This window comes from Danio rerio, chromosome 4 (assembly GCF_049306965.1).
Source record: "Danio rerio strain Tuebingen ecotype United States chromosome 4, GRCz12tu, whole genome shotgun sequence".
Classification (NCBI taxonomy): Eukaryota; Metazoa; Chordata; class Actinopteri; order Cypriniformes; family Danionidae; genus Danio; species Danio rerio.
Genome location: NC_133179.1, coordinates 38956940 through 38974493, shown reverse-complemented (window position 1 = coordinate 38974493; position 17554 = coordinate 38956940). Strand labels below are relative to the sequence as shown.

General features: G+C 40.7%; 1 long non-coding RNA gene and 3 other non-coding genes across 4 annotated transcripts in view; 1 reads left to right on the top strand and 3 right to left on the bottom strand.

Annotated features, from left to right (window-relative positions):
* Window positions 1-17554, top strand: part of LOC141381752 (uncharacterized) — a 537547-nt gene that overhangs the window by 229908 nt on the left and 290085 nt on the right. The gene's annotated exons all lie outside the window — the stretch shown is intronic.
* trnai-aau (transfer RNA isoleucine (anticodon AAU)) lies at window positions 14757-14830 on the bottom strand. The gene has a single exon. It is a non-coding gene; the product is annotated as a tRNA-Ile (tRNA).
* trnat-cgu (transfer RNA threonine (anticodon CGU)) lies at window positions 15101-15174 on the bottom strand. The gene has a single exon. It is a non-coding gene; the product is annotated as a tRNA-Thr (tRNA).
* On the bottom strand, window positions 16954-17027 carry trnat-ugu (transfer RNA threonine (anticodon UGU)). Its single transcript has one exon. It is a non-coding gene; the product is annotated as a tRNA-Thr (tRNA).

Sequence of the window (17554 nt, the reverse complement as noted above, 5' to 3'; positions counted from 1 at the left end):
GGGTTTGAACTGGGGACCCACATATGGGTCCTGCATGACATATTTATGGGCCAAGTGGGCATGGGTCTGAACTGGGAATGCATATATACGTCCTGCATGGCATATTTAAGGGCCAAGTGGGCATGGGTTTGAACTGGGAATGCATATATACGTCCTGCATGGCATATTTATGGGCCAAGTGGGCATGGGTTTGAACTGGGAATGGATATATGGGTCCTGCATGGCATGTTTATGAGCCAAGTGGGCATAGGTTTGATCTGAGAACACATTTATGGGTGCTGCATGGCCTAATTATGGGCCAACTGAGCATGGGTTTGAACTGGGAATGCATATATGGGCCCTGCATGGCAAGTTTATAGGCCAAGTGGGCATGGGTTTGAACTGGGATCACAAATATGGGTCCTACATGGCAAATTTATGGGCCAACTGGGCATGGGTTTGAACTGGGAACGCACATATGGGTCCTGCATGACATATGTATGGGCCAACTGGGCATGGGTTTGAACTGGGAATGCATATATGGGTCCTGCATGGCATATTTATGGGCCAAGTGGGCATGGGTTTGAACTGAGAACACAAATATGGGTCGTACATGGCATATTTATGAGCAAAGTGGCATTGGGTTTGAACTGGAAATGCACTGGGGGAAGGGCTGCTCTTGGGTCCGTAAGGCCCTTGGCTCCACACCCTGCCTGTCCCAGGCGGCTGGCTGCATGGTGTTGTCATCGGTTGCCATTTTCGGCCCGATGGGGCCTGCCCTATGCAGCTGAGAGGGGCTCTGGCGGGGGCTTTGTTTTCCACCACCTGGGTGGAAGCATGTCCATCTCTGTGGTGTGGTGGTAGGGAACATGTGCCGTGGGGTTGCTGCTCCTGGCCAGGGTACAGGGTTTCCTGGCCTTCCTGGGATACGTACAGAAGTATAGAGTTATGACAGTCCCATGTTTCATTTTAATTTTTTATAGCTGTTATGCATTGATTAATCATCATTCATTATTAGTGTTCTATTAAGTTCAGGTTAGTTATAATGTGTTGATGGCCATCATTTCAATCTGTATGTCCTGGCGAGTGACGCTATGGGACGATTAGTGGGCAATACGTGAGCCGCAGGAGGTTTCACGCATTCATGAAGAAGTCACACTGCCAGCACTGAAACATTGTTCACAGTATCTTCTCAATGTCTGTGTTTGTTCATATACAGATTGTGCAGCGTGACAACAATAAAAACAATATTATGGTGCCACCAGAAATCTCCGCCTGTTCTGTGTGCAACATACTGTTACACTTGCACTATCACACTTAACTGAACATGCTTCACCCCTCATATTCTGCATGCTGACACTATCACTGCGTCCCCTGGTAAACATGTAAAGTCAAGGCACGTTTATTTGTATAGCACAATTCATGATACAAAACAATTCAAAGTGCTTTACATAAAACATTACAAGCATTAAAATGCAGAAAAAACATTAAAAAGTAAAGTAATAGAGAGCATAATTTCTGTGAGTGTGAACCATGTACATTGATGGCTACTGTTATTTAGCTTTTCTTTTGCGTGTGTGTGCGTGTGTGCTATTGTCATGATCACCAGCAATCTAGTAGCTGAAGATCACATAGGACTACAAATCTGCTGGTAAATGGACTACAAGAACCAGTCATGCTTTACACACACATCCGGTTCCAGATCCTGAGTGATTGCATACACACAGCTGATGCTGCTTAAGTACTGATTACACACACATATATACAGCTTACTTTGAGACACTCATTTCTGAGTCTTGTTATCTGTTTAATGACATTACAACATGGTTTCCTTTGTCTTGTTTTTCTGTGATTTTGATCCTCGCCTTGTTTATTTGTTAAATCTTGTTTTCTGCAAGCCTTGTGACCATCTGCCTGTCTTTTGACTACAACTCTGGATTGCCCTTATACATCTGTTAGCTATTGTATTGACCACTGCTTGCCTGACCATTTTAATAAACCTGCATGTGGATCCGCATCTCTGTTGTCAGTGTCACATTCCTGGTTTCAGATATAAATCTGTGGACTCGTGCATGAGTGTACAAACTTTTTGTGCCATGTTTGTTGTTCACTGTATCATGAGTGTGTTGTGTTGTATTTTTTGCAGTTTTTTTTTTCAGAGATTTTTTTAAATATATTTTTGGTTTACCTGTAAGTTGTGACATTGCTTTACAAAAATAAGTTTTGTTGTTCAATTTAATATATTTCTTGGAGTCCAACACATCAAGTGTCTTGTGTTTATCTTCCTTTTAATTTTTTTCTTAGATTGTTTCCTTAAACCATTTGGCATGGTTGGTCTTAAATAGGCCTTTCATGAATTGCCCAGTTAGGATAAACATAAGTTGCTTACAGAGCCCACTTCAAGCCCATTTGGGCATCCACGGTTGAATGCTGGTGCAAGCCCACTTTAAACCCCTTTAGGCAGGTGGGGCCCAAATGGGTCTGACATAAATTACACAAATAAGACCCTTACAGATCCCACCTAAAACCCATCTGGGCATCATGGCTGGCCCCCATGTGAATCCCAAGTGCAAGCCCATTTAAAACCCTTTAAGCAGGTGGGGTCCAACTGGGTCTTTCATGAATTGCCCGGTTAAGACACTCATAAGATTCTCATAGATCCCACTTAAAACCCATCTAGGCATCCACGGCTGGCCACCATGTAGATCCCAGGTGGAAACCCACTTAAAACCCCTTTGGGCAGGTGGGGCCCAAATGGGTTTGCATGAATAGCCCAGTTAGGACCCATGCAGTACCATTACAGGTCCCACTTTTAGTACGTCTGGGCTTTCCCCGGCTGGCCCCAATGTGGTTTACGGGTGCAAGCCCATAATGGGGCCCACATTTGGGCCCCACATGTCATTGCTGGCTGGGACAGAGACAGAGATCAAGGCTGTCGTCATAGAGGCCAAGAAGGACTTGTCCGAATTTTGTCACAGAGGACGTTTCTGGGAGTTTGGAAAAATTTGTGACATATTGGACTCTACTAATCCTCTTGCCAAGTTTGTAACTCTGTTATGCTTCTCTGATTTGATGAATCTGGCTTCAAATTAAACATCTGCACATATTTAGACATAAATATAAATTATTGCTTGTTTATTTGACCTTATTTATGATCCTTGTTTAAGGATGATTGCGGAGATGCAGTCAAGGGGGTTGATGATTAATAACTTACCTTCAGTCCTCCCAGAACCAGCTCGGTTGACTACATCTTCTGTGCCTCAAAGCTCTGGAGAAGGTGCAGAAAGTCCATTGGAGCCTCCAAATGAGCCCTTATCTGACAAGAGCTCTGGAGAAAACTACCAGAGGTACAGTTTCAAATCGGCATTCCCAGAAATTAAATGTACACTGTGGAAATGATTTCTCTTTAATATACAAAGTCATTTTGCTCACCTGCTTTTCTATTTCAGCACTGGTTTCAGCACTACAGCACTTCTTCCGTGAGGGTGGAAGGTTTCAAAAAAGCCTTATACAATAAGCACTCCATTGACCACCCCCTTCTAACAGGATTTAATAAGTACCTTTACATTGATCTAGGATATAAAAACAGCAAACAAGTAGTAAGTTCATTAACCACTTAAACTCTGCGTGCCCGGTACCAGGGACAAAATGACGTCATCAGGAGAATAACTATAGATTTAAGAGGTCTGCCTGCCTCAATAACACCATATGACCTACTGGGTGAAAGCTTGGAATGTCTATTTTCAACTGATACACATCACTTTGCATATTTGTTGTACTGTAAAGAAGTTATTTACACTTAATTTACACTATCTCAAGCCCCCCCCCTATTTTGTACATTGTTCAGTATGCATATTTTTCACATCGCTAATATTAGACACAGATTGGCAAGTAATACATCAAATTAAAGCTCTTATTCCCAGTAATAATGATCCATTGCTATTTTTATTAATTTACAATCACATATCCAACACTCTTTGAATGAATCAAAGTATAAACTTGTTTTTTGTAAACATACAAGAGAAATTATTGCTTATTTGCTCCGTGAGCTGCCGGATATAGCACAGATAGGTAAACAAGTTACATCATCTTTTACCTTAGGTTATCCTCTGCAAAATGAGTCCATTTTCAGCATTTCTGAGGAAGTGTGCATCAGTAAACCCCTGCTGTGTCTTGTAAGTGCCAAACGCAACAAATTAGGGTCATGATATTCCAAAATTTGGGAAAATGATAGCTTTAACCTATCCAGATGTACTATATATCATTGCAAAGATGAGATTCTCGGCTTTACGCTGATGTAGCCTTGATCAGCCATTCAGTGACTGAGATATTGCATGACGAATGGGAAGAGAGGTGTCCAAAACAAGAGTGCGTAAAAGCCACAGGTCAGACGCACAATACCTTAGCATGCAGACTCGTTCCAAATGGCTTCTAAAAAAGGAAAGGAACCTCAAAAAAAGTTTTTTGTTGGGGCAGAGGAAGTTTTGGAGGAATTAGATCGAGATGATTCAGACTCTGAAAGTGACTCAAGTTTTGATACAATAAGGGAAGCTGCTTTTGTTGATGGAGAGGATTATGATCTGGACAAGTAAGTACATGTTTACCCAATCCAAATGTTTTTATATACATATTAATATATTATATACAATATATTTATTTGTATCATAATGTATTGTTCATGATCACGTTTGCTAGATGCCTTTTTTCCTTTATCGCACACTGCGCCTCGTGCGCTGGCTTTTGTTGTTGTTTGTGTTCGTCACAACTGAAATAGCGTGAAACGAGTATCCAGATGTTTACTAGCTTATATTATATAAGCTAACACATGCATATAAACTATGTTTGTTTGCGTTGCAGTCGTAGTTTATCATATAGAGCATATATAGAGAGAGACTGACTTACTGTTAATTAGGCTAGCACAAAGGAAAAGAAAATGTGGCTGGGTCATGTCCTCGCCCTTGAGTTGATGTGGGTTGATGGCTGGCGAGTCATCTGGGCTTCTTTGGAGTGCCTTTGGCTTGGACGTGTCTTGAAGGCATCAGGTGACCACCTTCCTTGAGTCTGGATTTGTTGCTGTAAAAGCCCTTTGTGCATCTCAGATGGCTGCTCATATTTTGAAACATAGTATACAGGAATAAGAAAAAAATAATTCAACACCTTTAATACTTTTTAAGACTCTTTCCACACATTTAAAGACCTTATAACCGCTTTTCAACCAGAAATGCTGGCGAGATTTATCTTATAGAATATTTACTAAATATTAAATGTAAGAAATTAATCCAAACTAAAACATTCGTATATGGAAAACATGTATATTAAAATCTAGCCGATTCGACAGGTTGTCACGTATAGAGCTGCAGAATAATGGTGTTGCAGTAAAAAAGCAGCAAGCTGTCAAATCTTGGTAGAATTCTACTGATTACATAACTACCTAGTATCCTGATATTCACAGCTTGAATACAGTCAAACTTTAGCATACAATGATATCTTGTACAAAAATAAATTTTATTACCTTCCAAAGGAATCTAAGATTTTCTAATACTTTAAAGGCCCCCAAACTTCTCTATATTGACTTATCAACTCCCAACACCCTCTAAGACCCCACAGATGCCCTGTGTATGATTGACTGGGAGAAGCCTGTGAGGCATAGTACTGCTATAAAGCATCTCTAAATAAGAATCGTGTTACTGGGTGGTTTGTGTCATCTATAAATGGAGAAGGGGGGGTACAGAGGGAGAATAAGGCTCGGCAGAGCGACTCTGCTGTTGCAGAGGTGCAATGGTAGTCAGCATTGGAGCATTATGAGTGCTAAATATAGTCAATAGTAATATGAAGAGTAAATAAAAGAGGAGCTCAGCTATAGCGCCGCTGCAGTGGTGCTATGGGTGAATGTAACTTGGCAGGGCGTCTCCTCAACTGTTGCAGAGGTGCATTGGTAGTCAGTATAGTATAGTCATGCATGTTCCCGTAAGAATGTAAAGCCCTGTCGTTAGTGATATGTAGAGGTGAGAGTGAATGTAAGGTTGGCTTGAGCATCGCTGCAGTTGCGCTATATGGGATTGTAGCTCAGCTGAGCGTCTCTGCTGCTGCACAGGTGCAGTGGGTCAGTGTGGAGGCAATGTGTGCTCCTGCATAAGCATATGCTGCTGTATTTATGCAGGGGAGTGTGATGATACCGGTATGGGAAGCTTATATATGAGCTTGATTAGAGCGTTGCTGCTACGGCAATTGAAATTTGAGTGACCCCTAAATGGGTCAGAGCTGGTAAATAAGAGTGAATGGAAGTAAGGAACAATTGGAGTTTGGAGGGAAAATTAAAGGAAGAAAAGAGGGAAAGAGGCCTAGAAATGCATGCAGGTGGAGGTCTGCTGGAGAGGATCAGCTGGGCTTCCCTGATAAGGTTTTACTCTCTTGAGGTATAAGAAGCTAAGAGGGTTTGAAATGTGTGTGTGTGTGTGTGTGTGTGTTTGGTGGTGGTGGGGGGGGGGGTTTCATCCTGCAAAGTTAAATCAGCTATGCTGTGGTATAATGTTGGATGAAATTTTGATGTTAGCTCAGAACATCTCAAAACCAAAGTCTAAAGTGAATATGGCATCAAGGGTGTGGACTATAGAGTGAATTTGCATACGTGAATCAGAAACATTTCCATTCAATTAATGTGCAAATAAAAATTGATGCACACACTTATTAATGATTCCTACTTGTCTTCTTCGTGATAAATAGTAGGCAAAATCTGATATGCAGTGGGGGTAAAAAAGGAAAATGAGTTCATCAGACGCTGGATTCAAACCGAGTTCATGCTCTTGCGTTTTACGAGCTGCGCCACAGTGACTGTTAGGAGTACTGCAACATTTTACACATATAAATCACACTTTTTCCTGTTTACTACACTCAGTGCGATGTTCAGACTCAACTGTGTTAACCGCATCAGCTAAACTCTTCCACACAATTTTTTTTCTTTTGTTATTAATTCCGGTGGACAAACTTGCAAATAACACCGTTTTTCTCCAGTCTACCTCCGAAAGGAGCACCTCTAATTCACATTCTGTTCAAAGTTTCTCTTTTTGCTTGCTTTTACCTTTGGTTATGCCAAAGTAGAGGCATTAGCCTATTCATACGGGGGAGGAGGCAGGGAGGGGTTTGTGCTCGTGCATGTTGCGCTTAGTTTTACGTTCATTCGAATGTACAAAAGAATATGTGTGGGATTCAGTGTACGCAGTGTTTCATACATCTGAATTTATTACTTATGAAAAATTTACACATTTACAGCTTTGTGCTTAAGCAACGTTTTAGTATGATGTCCACGCAAGTCTTTGTACATGAGGCCCCTGATGTGCCGGCGTCTTGCTGGGATTCAGGCTCGATTGCAGGCGAGGCATCGGGTGAAGTTTTGAGGACAGCGGGGTTCTGGCTGGAGGAGTTGTTTGTTTTTCATGTCGGAAGGTTAAATGATGCTAAAGTGTAGGTTAAATGCTGGAGCGTTTGTAGTGGGAAGCATTCTTTCAAAACTAAGATAGAGCAATAAGGAGAAAGTGATCCATTTATATTAAGGTAGGATCACTGATTGGATTACTACTGATTACTAGGGATGGGAAGATTAATCGATATGTATCGATACGCGGTCATGCGCGTGCACGATGCGAGTGCATGGGTTGAGCAGCAGAGGATGAATGAAATTTTGGAAGCAAATCGAGATGCATCGGTTTTTGCGAGATGCATCGGTTTTTCCAAGATACAGCTTATATTTTTAATATAGAATGTATTTTTTATTTATTAACAAGTGTTGTCGGACTTCCGGTGACATCATGTGGCTAGTAGTAGCTTGAAGAAATTGCTCCGTTCAAATACGAATATAATTCCTAACTAAATTACATAAAACTCTGCGAATCTTTATTTAAACAAAATGGCATCATTTTGTCCATTTTGTGATGGGTGAAATCAGTTTGGACAAATCCTCTGCGGCGGCCACATTACTACCTGTCACCATAACATGGGGTTTCAGAAGTCAGAACACCCACGCCCTTGTCTATTCCGGGGCGGAGGGAAATTTCATAGACTCCAGTTTTGCTTTTAGTTTTAAACTTCCGGTTATAGCTCTGGCACAACCCATTGCAGTACGCGCACTCAGCGGACTTTCCCTTCCCACAATCACTCACTCCACTAAACCCATAAAACTGATTACGTCTGGAAATTATGTTGAAAACATTTCATTTTTTTTGACAGACTGTTCCAACACACCGGTGGTTTTAGGTCATCCTTGGTTGATTCTCCATAAGCCTCATATTAACTGGGGTCTTAGTACTATAATTTCGTGGAGTGAGAACTGTCATCAGTCTTGTCTTTCGTCTGCTCGTTCTGCTGTTTCTTGTTCTGTGTTTCAGGAGGAGCGCATGGACCCGTCAAACGTGCCCAGTGAGTACCTCGACCTGAAGAGAGTGTTCAGTAAGTCTCGAGCTGCTTCTCTGCCTCCTCACCATCCCTATGACTGTGCAATAGATTTATTGCCAGGTACGTCTCCGCCCAAAGGCAAGTTATACCGGCGTTTTATTCGCAATTTCAGCCAGCTGGAGGAGTGGCGTCATTGGTTGGAGGGTTCGGGGGTTCCCTTTATCGTTTGGACCGATCATAAGAACCTCGAATACATCAGGTCCGCCAAACGACTCAGCTCCAGGCAGGCTCGGTGGGCATTATTTTTCGGACGTTTCGACTTTACCATCTCTTATCGGCCGGGTTCCAAAAACATCAAGCCCGACGCTTTATCCCGTCTTTTTGATTCTTCCGAGCGCAATACGTCTCTTGAGCCCATCGTTCCCCAGAGGATTTGTATTTCTGCAGTGACATGGGAGATCGAGAGCAGGGTTCGCACAGCCCTGGACGGGGTAACGCCCCCGGTCGGATGCCCACCTAGTCGATTGTTTGTGCCGGAGGGGATTCGGTCTGACGTCATTCGATGGGGACATTCCTCCAAAGTGGCTTGTCATCCAGGGGTGAGTCGTACATTATTCTTAGTTAAACAGCGATTCTGGTGGCCAGCTATGGCACGGGACATACGCGAGTTTGTTTTGGCCTGTTCTGTTTGTGCTGTTTCTAAGACTTCTAATCGCCCCCCTGCTGGACTCCTTCAGCCGCTGTCAGTGCCTTCGAGACCCTGGTCGCACATTTCGCTAGATTTCGTTACCGGTCTCCCGCCATCTGGTGGCAATACGGCTGTTTTGACCGTTGTGGACCGGTTCTTGAAGGCTACTCATTTTATTCCTCTGCCCAAATTACCCTCAGCCAAAGAGACAGCGGATGCTGTCATTAATTACGTCTTTCGCATTCATGGCCTCCCGACGGATGTGGTTTCTGACAGGGGGCCTCAATTTGTCTCTAAATTTTGGAGAGAATTCTGTCATTTATTGGGCGCGACTGTAAGTCTTTCTTCTGGTTTTCATCCTCAGAGTAACGGACAAACCGAAAGAGCCAATCAAGATCTCGAGCGCATGTTACGTTGTTTGGTTTCCCAGAATCCCTCCTCTCGGAGTCAGCAGCTCCCATGGGTGGAGTACGCACACAATTCATTACCAGTATCGGCTACGGCCCTTTCTCCGTTTCAGTGTAGCTTAGGTTACCAGCCACCAGCTTTTCCCAGTCTGGAATCCGAAGTCGCGGTTCCCTCCGCCCACGCCTTTATCCAGAGGTGTCGACGCACTTGGAACAGGGCCAGACAGACCCTCCTCCAAGTGGGTGCGCGCACCAAGTCTAAAGCCGATCGCCACCGGTCGAAGCCTCCCGTTTACGTCGTCGGTCAAAAAGTGTGGCTTTCAACTAAGAATATTCCCTTGCGTTCCGTATGTTATAAACTTGCACCTAAATTTATTGGCCCATTCACTGTCATCAAGATCATTAGTCCGGTGGCAGTCCGCCTTAAACTTCCTCCAGCGTACAGGAGAATACATCCCGTGTTTTACGTTTCTAAATTAAAGCCCGTTTTTCATACGGCGATTAACCCGCCCACTCCGGTTCCCCCCCCCCGCCGCGTCTCGTAGATGGGGAGACCGTTTATTCGGTTAAGCGCATTCTGGACTCGAGACGGAGGGGGCGAGGATTTCAGTACTTGGTGGACTGGGAAGGTTACGGTGCGGAGGAGAGAACTTGGGTGCCTGCAAAGGACATATTGGATCACTCTCTTATCGATGATTACAATCGCCAGGTAAGTGCTTCTGGGAGCACCAGGAGGTGCTCTTGAGAGAGGGGTAATGTCACGATTGCAGGTTTGTGCAATTTTCCGGAGTGTCTGTTTGATCACGTTGGTTTGTTTTTGTTCTCCTCGTGTATTTGTTTTGATCACGTGTAATGATGGCACTCAGCTGGCTTGATGAGCTCGCCAGCTGAGGCTCATATTCGGGTCTATATATGGGCCACGTTTTCTGTGTGTCTTTGTCAGTTCGTTATGTGTGCTTATGGTGTGCTGTTCTGTCTGTGTGCTTAGGATCTGAGGACTAATTTCTGGACCCTGTTTCCCGTCTGATTCCTGCCCGATCTCTCCTAGCTCTAGCACCATTCATTACTTGATTTTTGTTTGACTTTGTCAATAAATATTATTTTGTTTAACTCGCACTTGGATCCCTCTGAAAATTCATTTATTCGTGACAAAATTATAAAAGGGCCTTGTAGATGGAGATTTCATCCAAGATGGCTTCATGATCCAAAATTTATGGAGTTCATTGGTACTCAAATTGATTTATTTTTTAAAACTAATCTGAAAGAAACATCTGCATCTATAAGATGGGAAGCCTTTAAGGCTTATATAAGGGGCCAAATGATAAGCCACACATGCTCTGTCAATAGAAAAAGGAAAATGGAATTACAAAATTTAGAAGAAAGAATTCGGAAATTAGAAGAAGATATATATTCAGATTTGTCAAATTCCAACATACTTAAACAGGAACTGCTTATTCTAAGAGCAAAATATAATGAAATGTCTGCAACAAAAGCTGAAGCCAGTTTAATCCGTCATAAACAAACATTTTATGAGTATGGAGAAAAGGCAAGTAGACTTTTGTCTTGGCAGATAAAACAATTACAATCAAGTAAAGCTATACATAATATTTATACAACAGCTGGTAATCTGACTTCAGACCCAGAGGAGATTAATGAAACTTTTTCCAAATTCTTCCAAATGCAATATACAATACAGAATCATCAGAATGCAGCATGGACCAAACTTTATTTTTAGATGATCTTTTGATTCCTTCTATAAGCATTGAAGCCAAAAAAGAACTGGAGGAACCTCTAACTAGTAAAGAAATTTTAAATGCTATTGTGAATATGAAAAGTGGTAAAACAGCTGGACTAGACGGGATACCAATTGATATATATAAAGCCTTTAAAGATAAATTAGCAGTTCCTTTGTTGGAAATGTATGAAGAGTCGATGTTGGAGGGCTGTCTTCCTCCTTCTCTAAGAGCTGCATTAATAACACTCATTCCTAAACCCCATAAACCCTTAGACAGATGTGAATCATATAGGCCAATTTCGTTAATGAACTCCGATGCCAAAATTATAGCCAAGATTTTAGCTCTTCGATTGGAAGCTCATCTACCGTCCCTAATAGGAATGGACCAAAATGGCTTTGTTCGAAACAGACAGGCCTTTCATAACATCAGGCGAGTACTAAATATCGTTCATGAGATGGATGGCTCTAAAGATACAGGTATTTTATCGTTAGATGCAGAAAAAGCATTTGACAGAGTCGAATGGTCCTATTTATTTGACATACTCAGCCGTTTTGGATGTGGACAGAATTTTTGCCAGTGGGTGAAGACCTTGTATCAAAGTCCAACTGCAGAAGTAATTACCAATAACTTAATCCTCAAACCATTTAATCTATATCGTGGCACACGTCAAGGCTGTCCACTTTCTCCTTTATTATTTGTAATGACTTTGGAACCTTTGGCAATAGCAATTAGAACTCACCCATCTATAAAGGGAATTGAAATTGCACGTGTAGAGCATCGGATATCTCTCTACGCAGACGATATTGTTTTATTTTTAACAAAACTTAAAGATTCAATACCAAATCTTAACAAATTGATTAATAAATTTGGAAAATTTTCAGGTTACAAAGTTAACTATTCAAAGTCATCTATCCTCTTTCTTAATGAACAGGAGAGACAAAATCCAGTAATGCAACACCCTTATGAAACTTCTGTAGACGGATTTGGATATTTGGGAATCAAAGTTACTCCACAAGTAAAAAATCTTATCTCAGCCAATTATACTCCTCTGATAACTCAGGTAAACGAAAGTTTGAACAGATGGATGTCTCTTCCTCTCACTATTGGAAGGGTGAATACTATTAAAATGAATATTCTCCCTAAATTTCTATATTTGTTTCAGTCAATCCCCCTGACCCCTCCTCCTTCCTTTTTCTCAAATATGAAAAAGGCATTTATTAAATTTATTTGGAATAATAGACGCTCAAGGCTTCGCTTATTACTCCTGTATCTTCCTTATGAACGAGGCGGGCTGCGACTCCCTAATCTTTTTTGGTATTTTAAGGCAGCTCAGCTAAGATCTGCATGTTATTGGTTTGCTGGCTCACCTTGCATTCCATGGATACAGATTGAAAAAAAATGTACAGGCAATTTGAGTCTTGACACATATTTATACTCTGATTCTTTAAAGAAACTCAAACAAAATACATCTAACCCATTTGTGAGAGCCACTATTTTATCATGGCATGAGTCACAGGTTGAGCTGGGAGAAACCCCGGCACTTTCTAAATTCTCTCCCATTTGGGGTAATGCATTATTCGTACCAGGGAAATCAGACAAGGGTTTTAAGCTGTGGTTCCAGAAAGGCTTGCAAAAGATATCAGATCTTTATGAAGATAATATATTGATGTCCTTTGAAACCTTAAAGGAAAGATATAAAATTCCTCAGTCTCATTTTTTTAAGTATCTTCAGATCCGTAATTTTATAAGATCTAAAAATCATTCATATCAGTGTCCGACCCTAAGTAGTTTAGAAGAAATTGCAGTTAAAGATCCCAGTGCCGAATACAAAATTTCTACACTATATAGCAAATTTGTTAATGCTTCCAAAGAATCTACAAATCATAAAAGACTGGCTTGGATTGAAGACTTTCAAAAAGATATTACAGAAAATGAATGGGAAGAAAGTTGTCTTCAAGCGCAAACATTATCAATCAATACCCGTTTTAAATTAATCCAATATAATTGGGTAATGAGAACATATATAACACCAGAAATGTTAAATAAATTTAATAGAAATATTCTGGACATTTGTGGAAAATGTTTGACTTACAAGGGCACACTGTTCCATTGTGTTTGGCAATGTGAGCACTTGCAATTCTTTTGGAAAGAAATAATTGGTGTAATCTCTAAAACTATTGGTAAAGAATTCCCTGTTTGCCCTAAAATCTGTATTGTTGGTCTTTTCCCACCTGCCTTATCGCTGAAGTCATATGAACAGAAGTTTATAAGTCTGTGTCTATTACATGCGAAGCGCCTGATTGCCATTCACTGGAAAAGTACTCATGCTCCATCTTTGTCACTCTGGATTAAGGAAATGTCTTCCTGTATAGCAATGGAAAGGTTGACTTATTCAATCAAACAAAAAATGCATATATTCTACAAGATTTGGGACTTCTTCCTTTATTTTTTAAATAACAGTGCACTGACTGTTTAGTAATCCCAAACAATGTGACTGTTAAAATACACTGTGTTTGTAATGACTAACTTTAATATACTTTCACTGGAATGTATATGTTAAAATGTCAATTATTTAATGGTATTTATTTTTTATATATTTTTAATTTTTAACAAAATTGCCCTTTTTATTTTTATCTTTAAGTTTATTTTAGTTAATCTTTATTTTCTATTTATTTGTTTTTGCATTACTTTCCTCGCATGAGAATGCATTTTTTTAATTCTATTCCTTTCTTTTTTTAATTTTTAATTTTTATTTTGAACGTCGGGATGGGGCGGGAGTTCTTTGATTGGTATTTGGTTACTAATACAGTAAGAATGAAGAATGTATCACACCTTTCTGAAACAATAAAAGTGTTGAAAAAAAGAAAAAAAAAGAAAGCCACTCTCCCATCATCTGAGGGAAAGGTGCAGTTTGGATTTGAACCTAGCACCTGCTGTTCCCAAGACAGGTGCTCTGGCCAACTTAGTCTTAACACTAAAAGAAAAAACCTCTGGATACAATACTTCCAAACGCAGTTTCATCTAAGACAGTGTGGGGGAAGCTAAATTTACTGTGCTTTCTACTCAGTTACTTTGCACATGCATAAAGAGGCTCTTGTACGACAAATCCAAAAGGCGTGATCTCAACAATAGGTGGCAGTTACTTTTCCCCAAAACCACAGGTTGCCTACGAGTCATTCCTCAAGCCCACTAGGCCCTACACCGTTTTCTAATCTCCCTTATTTAAAACAGCTCAATTAAGTCATCGGCTTTATTGTAGAGTAACCCCAGTATCTGAGCCTGCACTGCGCAATGAAAGAAAGAAGCAAAACGGGATGGACAGATGCCTAAAATGTTAGAAACGCACCACACCTTAAGTCAGTGAAGAAAAAGAGCAAAGCTTGCAACTCTGGTAGGACTCAAACCCACAACCTTTGAATGGCTCAGCTCACAGCCTAGAAGTCCAATGCGCTATCCATTGTGCCACAGAGCCTAAGTGCTCTGCTTCCTCTAGAACTGTTGGACAGAAAGCACTTTTTAGTACTCTCTGGCCCATGAAAGAACAGCCAACTGTGGACAAGGCACTGCTGGAATTCAAAGCCAGGATCTCCTGTTTATTAGACAGGCACTTTGACCAACTAAGCCACAGCGCCAAACGACCTTGATACAGGCTAAATGTTTAATTCCAAAAAAAAAAAAACTAACAACGGTAGCGCTGCATGTGGGAATGTCTGGACTTGAAATATTAAAGTCCAATTGGTTAGGCATTACCACACTATGCTATATAAAGGCATCGTCCAAAGCCCTCTTGAACGAGCAGCTTTCTTAAGGATTTGAGCTTTGTTAAGAAACCGACTGCTAAACATCCCGCTGCGTAAACACTCGTTACTCTTAACAAAAAGCATACGCAAAACCTGTACATTAGGCACTGCTGGGATTTGAACCCAGGATCTCCTGTTTACGAGACAGGCGCTTTGACCAACTAAGCCACAGCGCCAACGCTGAATAGGAGGCAAGACGTATTTGCACACAGAGACTAAAAAAAGACAGCAAGTCTTAAAATGGCAAGCAAAGAGGTTGTTTAACTCTATTTGTCGCACTATTCATTACGCCTCAAAGCTATACAATTTTATAATTCATTCCGGTGAGCTCTATGAAACAAGCACACGCACCACCTGGGGCCTGTTTCAGTAAGGAGGTTCAAACAACTCAGAGTTTAAACTTGAACTCTGAGTTGATTTACCGAGAGATTAAAAACTCAGAGTTTTCGGTTTCAGAACAGCTGATCTGAGTTGGGTCAATCAACTTCGAGTAGACCAACTCAGAGTTAAGCGCGCACACCGTGACTTTAAAAAGGCATTATCTATGGAGCGCAGACATTACGAGTGACTATGGCAATATCTTATAAAAGAGATCACCATTTCTTTCTCCAGCTGAACTTGATGTTCTCATGCAAAGTTATAGCAAATATGAGTGTATATATTTGAAAAGAAGCAACCATCAGTGAAGAAGAGACAGTTAGCGTGGGAAAACAGCTGCTCAAGTTAATGCCTAATTTCACTTTTTAAGTATTTAAATATTTAAGTATAATAAAATAAGTAATGTAATTTGTGACGTTTATATATTTTTTTCTAAACTTTCTTTTATACATTTATTAGTTTTAAAGGATTTAACAGTGCACTTGTGCGTCTGCCTTTTTTATTGATCAAGTGATAGAGGTTAATATAACATTTAGAAGGTAAGCAGTACTAAAAATAATTTTTAGAAAGAATAATAATCCCATTAATCTAGTTACAGTGCATATCGAAGGTGAATTCAATTTAATTATTTATTAAAAAAGCATAAGCCATTCTAGTACAGTTCTTCTGTGTGTGACTAAAATGTAGGCAATAGCTATGTTTCCATCCAAATAAAATTCCATCCAACGAGTCAAAGAGAAAAAAATTGTCACTTCCTGATTAAACTGGCACCAAATATCAACAGTAAAAACAGAATTTACTGTGGTAGAAGAAGCTGCGTCAATGAATTCTTTATTTAGCCTAATTAATGTACTTGCGCCTCGAACACAATGCACATGTGGGGGCGTCTGAAGCCATGAGATGCGGAGACTCACGCACCAGACGTTCGGAGGTAATTAATAATATACACTAATACTGAAACAGTTAACGCATTTTAGAATTACTAAAACAATATTTAAGACGTGTTACAGTGTGCTCAGCCTGCTGGTTTGTTCATTTACACACATTTTCATTATCATATGATCATGATCTTTTTTTTAATGTACATACTGTAATTTGTTCAGTAAAAGTGTTTCCATCGTAGTTTATGCGCACATTTTCTATCGATTAAAAGTTTATCCTACTCAGTTATGCACGTTTTTTATGCATATTTTAAAAAGTTATGTGCATCATGACGTTTCTATCAATCGTTTTTATGCACGTATCCAAAATGAGCATTAAAATAGGTGGGTGGAAACGCAAGGCTATGGCGAGAAATACCACTTCATCTTTAAAAAAGGGGAGGAGACCGACAGAAACTCCGAGTTTAGAGAATAAAACCTGCTTCTGACCAGGTTAGATTCACAGAGTAAGTTACCACAGTAACTGACTCTGAGTTAAAGTTACCTTTCTTTCAGAAACAGGCTTGACTTACCCTGCTTTCTCGAGTTTAACAAACCTGCCATTTTGAAACGGAAAACCCAGAGTTTCTCTCATTTCAGGTTTAAAATACTCTGAGTTTTCAGTTAACCTCCTTTCTGAAACAGGCCCCTGGACTAAGGCGCTGCTGGGATTTGAGCCCAGGATCTCCTGTTTACAAGACAGGCGCTTTGACCAGCTAAGCCACAGCGCCACAGAAATTCACAGTAAGAGACATTTACCGGATAACAAAAATCGAAGAAGAAAAAATAATACACAACAAAAACCAGCATGTCAGGATGCAGAAAATGCTGACAAGCCGGACGCGGTCTTTTAGAGTCTGGATGATCATGTCTCAAGCCTGACCATGTCATCCAAACCCAGAGTCAGCTCGGAAAATGGAAATCAGGACAAACATATGCTATCGGCCATTGAAAGAGTTTCAGATCAGAAAGCCACTCTCCCATCATCTGAGGGAAAGGTGCAGTTTGGATTTGAACCTAGCACCTGCTGTTCCCAAGACAGGTGCTCTGGCCAACTTAGTCTTAACACTAAAAGAAAAAACCTCTGGATACGATACTTCCAAATGCAGTTTCATCTAAGACAGTGGGGGGGGGGGAAGCAACATTTACTGTGCTTTCTACTCAGTTACTTTGCACATGCATAAAGAGGCTCTTGTACGACAAATCCAAAAGGCGTGATCTCAACAATAGGTGGCAGTTACTTTTCCCCAAAACCACA